The following is a 4,756-nucleotide window of genomic DNA, read 5'->3' as shown; positions in this document are numbered from 1 at the left end:
GAAGGTCTTGTGAGTCAAGGGCAGGAATGACTTCTCAGTGAGCTGTCAGTGCTGTGTGGGATCTCTGGTTCCTCTGTGAGGCTGCAGTCTTGCAGAAAGGCCTATGGAGTGATGATGTGACCCAGGGTCAGGGAAAAAAGCCTGGGAAACTTAAAAGTATGGAATATTCTTTATAGCTCATTGCTTTGATTAAAATGATTGTTTCATTTAACTCATCACTTTTTGTCTGCTCATTGGCATGTCTCATTTTATGTACTAGATTATGATAATTATTATTGGATATTTAATTATTCATGCTCATATCCCCTGTATTTTTTTAGTTTTTTTAACTATTTAAATGAGTTTTGTTGTCATCTAAGTTTTATTTAGTTTTTTATTTTTGTTCATTTAGGCAAAATTATATGCAGTTTTCATATCAGCCATTTATAAGTTATCAGTGTTTTTGTTAATATTTGTAAATATTGACAAATATTCATATCCATTTACCAGTTTAACAACCTTGAGATGAAGACAACTAGTAAAATGTTATATTAATGCATTCTTATTTTTAGAGATTTCATCCAGGCAATATATTAACATTTAAAAATCTGATAATGTTAATTTGCATACTTTTTTTATTGTTATCATGCATTTATCAATTTATACAAATTTTATGGTGTATACTTTATATTAATAAATATGTAGAAAGTAACATTAACTAAGGTTAATAAATGCTGTAAAAATATTATTCAGTCTTATTTCTTGCTATAGCAATCACATTTATTAATGTTGACGTATAGAAGCTTATTGTAAAGTGTTACTATTATTTCATTTCCTACCATTGGCCCACATGATATCTGCGGCCACAGAACTCGAATTTCCACAGCATTGAAATGCCTGTCATTTCTAACCATTTCAGCACATATTTGTTTATTAATATTATGGTTAATGTATTTATGCTTTTGGCTAAATAGTAAGAGTTGTGTTCTTTCAGCTCAGTTTAATGCATTCTTGCCATGTTTAAATACATCCCACAGAATTCTACAGTGTAGAAAATGCAACAAAATGTGTGCAGGATCCATGTGGGCCTAATGAGCACTAAGACCACGTGCACTGTATGATCTTGGTAGGACTGGTGAAGACATTGAAAATAATCAAGATGGACATTGATTAAAAACAATGATGATGTGCTTTGTGCGTAAGAATCAGCCTGATGGGAAGGGCAAGGGCTTCTGGGAAAGAAGGGATGAAATGAAAGATTGAAATGATAATGAAAAAGACAGGATCTGGGAATTGGAGTGAAAGGGAGTGAAAGATAGATGGATAAGTATTGTCCTCCAACTGTAATCTGCCAACACCAAAACACTATTACTTCGCTTAATTTTCTCCGGCTCTACTCTCTTTTCTTCATTACCTCTCACACATCTCTTTCTTTCTGTTCAGACAGTGTGTGTCCTTGCTGTTGAAACGTGTTGTTCCTTAGGGAGAATTAAGTCCTGTGCACTGGACATACTGTTTTCTGTATGTGTGTACTGTTTGAGTGGCCCCTGAGGCTGCATGCTGGGAGCCCACCCAGCTGACAGTCTAGCCCAGCCCAAAGTCCCATCCTCCCCAGTCAGACCACCCAGCCACCTGATCCCAGAACTCTTCAGATACAGCAGTGGGCTCACATATGTCATGTGTATTTCATTTTTTTCTCTTGCGTATTTACATGTGTGCATATTTAGAACTGAAAAATGGTCTTTCAATTCATGAGATGGAATTTGATTTTAACTAGCCTCGGCTTACAAAAAGTTTAATTAGAATTTGAAATTGAATGACAGGAACTTAGTAAAGCATTATTAAAATAAATTCAGTAGGTATGGAATTTTGGAAAATTATGTTTTTTCCCATCCTGGTTCATAAAACTGACTGTATGCCTATTAATTCCTCAAATTTCAGCATTCAAAAAAATGTGTTTATATTTATATAGGATGGGTTGCGCAGAAGACATTGATACCTCAGACAACATGCTATTGAAAACTATGAGAAATGTTTATACTCAAATCTCTTTTGAGCACTGTTTGAGATATTTTTGGAAAATCTAGTGGAGGGCTATGTAAGATTTCCGGGATCTCTTTTTTTTTAAGAAGAAAAACCTTAGATCTCATTGCACACTAACACTTGCACAATTAAGATGTCATTTGTAATTTTTCCCTGCCATGCCAACGTGGCAACTTGCTGTCAGGATTGTGCCGGGGAAAGCGGAATGGAAGGATGCTCAGAAAACCAGAGGGAAGACTGTAACACTCGCACGTGCTCAGGCTAAAACCAAAGAGACGCCGCCAACATGCACAAACACACAGTGGCGTGAGGATAAGCAATGTATTAGTCATCTATTACAGGAATCAGTCTCACACTGGGCCTGTTTTCCAGTCTCGCTGGATGCCTTGTGAATTTCCACCCATGAAATAGAGCGGCTTTCTTCCCCCAGACTCAGCTCACAGAAACCCGCTGCCCACGGGAGACGGCTCTGACCTGGCAAAGAATCTCTGCTTACAGTGGGTCAAATTCTCCACCAGCGATGTGAATGATGATACAAAACATAATCCAGAAAAGAGTCTGACTTCGCCTCTGTGAATGGACTGAATGGAGGAGTGTTAGCCGAGCCGGTCGATTTGAAAGCATGCACCTGGTGTGATTCAGGTGTGTGTGGAGGGTATTGTACATGCTAAATGGATTTCTCACCTCTCGCTCTTTGTGGATTGGACAGAGCGGCCAAATCGCCCTCGCTGAGTGCGCTCTCAAGGCCTTGGAATATATCCTCCCTACCGAGGATGAAAGAAATGGAGAAAGAGTCCGAAAGAGAGGGAGGAAAATAATGAGGGGTGTGTGAGAGAGAGAGAGAAGCAAAGGAAAAAAAAGAAAACAAAATAGCGTTTACGGTTCAGGCTGCCTCTGAAATAATATTCCATATCAGTGCAACTGCATGAGCCCAGTGGGAAAGGGAATATGGTTTTCTCCATACAGTGCCAATGGAAAAAAAGAACTCAAGTCAAAACAAGAGAGAGGAATGCTGGGAAGAGAACAAGAGAGCTGGCCTTTACATCAGGAATCCTGTACAGGGACTGTTGTTAGTGGGTCTTTTCTGGTTAGAAAACACACAAACCATCATTCAGTCATCCTTCCAGAACCCGTTTGGTCCATCCAGTAGCCCGCCGAGATCTATTAAGCTCCGGCCTCTGCCTCCAGCTCGGCATGCCAGGTCGATCCAGAGAGCAGAAGAGCTTGACTCCATGTTAATTCCTCCCACTCTCCCCGGTTGCTCCGCGCTCACCCCTCGGGTTGGGAAACGTCTCTTGCTGAGCCCCAGGTTTTGGATGCCGTCCTGTCATTAGTTAATACTGAGAGCTCCATCTGATATTCCCTGCATAAGTCCTTGCCTCTTTTCCCATGCTGACACTCAGGATAGAACAGAGGGTGGATCGGGGGGACGTGGAATGATATTCGGCCCCTGAGCCAAAGTGCTCTTGTGACAACAGGCCGATTAGCATGAAAACAAATGTTCGTAGCAGACAATTGAATCGTTCCCTGTTTGGAACAAATGGTGGCTTTGCTTGTTGCATGTAATTAGCCTAGCCGAGGCAGGCTGACAGCATCCATATGTCTGAGAGGGTGCGAGAGCGTGTGTGAGTTTACCGTAAGCGATGGAGCGTAGAGTGCTAGCCACTAGCGTAGCATTTTTAGCAGGAGAGGAGCCGCAGGAAGCGGCAAAGGGAGGAAGAGAGATTTAATGAGGTAGAGAGCTTGAAAAATGACAATTCAACATAGCTCATGTTTTCTAAGATAACACAATGAAGTGATGGCGACAGCAAGATGCTGATCCCAGGGGAATGAGGGCAGGTTTTCCTCATTAAAGTACAGGGGGGGTGTGGAGGGAGGGTGGCAGGTGATCAGGCCAGGTGGAAATCCATGTAGATAACATGGCTATTGAGGTTTAAATCGATGTGTCAGAGAAAAAAAAGAGCAATGGAATAGTAGAATGGATAAATAAAAGTAACATGAAGTATAAGGAAGGAAAGAAACAAAACAAAACTTTCCTGCCTGACATGATTTTTTGGTTGTTGTCCCAGTCCATGAATGTAAGTGACAACACAGAAAGCCTTAGAATTTTCTGCCTCAGAATAAAAATAACAAAAAACTTAAATTCCCTTTATATTTCATAATGTGACTTTACGTGACAATTTCAACTGTTTCTTATATATACAACTTTATATTGCAAATGTGACTTCAAATCACTTAATTGCAAAAGTGTTTCTCATATTTGCAGCTTTATGTTGTACAATGTACAATGCAACTTGCAGTATCACATAACTGCTACTTGGTTTCTCATTTTTGCAAATGCAAACCACGTATGGTGGTCTTTTTAGCAAAGGTAGATTAGCATGAAGTTAGCAGAAAAGATCACTTTGCCCCTCCTGATCTAGTGTTCCTGCCATACCAAGGTTAAGAGTGAACGATTTTATTGCTGTCTGTGCACTGCAAACTCATTTTTGGACAAGGCTCTGTCTGTATGTGAGGCTGTTGTCCTATCTGCGAACCCTGAGTTGTCCCAGACTGCCGTGTTTGCATTGTAAAGCACTGTGTGTGTGTGATTTTTATGTGTGTGTATGGGTGTAATGTTTGACCTTGTACTGCTGTATTTATCCCCTTTCGCTCTCTCTGTGTTTTGTTCTGAAGGTGGAGTGATTTTAGAGACCTGCTGATCATAGAGGGGTGTTTTCGCACCCAGGGGGGT

This window comes from Carassius gibelio, chromosome B12 (genome assembly GCF_023724105.1).
Source record: "Carassius gibelio isolate Cgi1373 ecotype wild population from Czech Republic chromosome B12, carGib1.2-hapl.c, whole genome shotgun sequence".
Classification (NCBI taxonomy): domain Eukaryota; kingdom Metazoa; phylum Chordata; class Actinopteri; order Cypriniformes; family Cyprinidae; genus Carassius; species Carassius gibelio.
Note: the sequence above shows the minus strand (reverse complement) of the source record.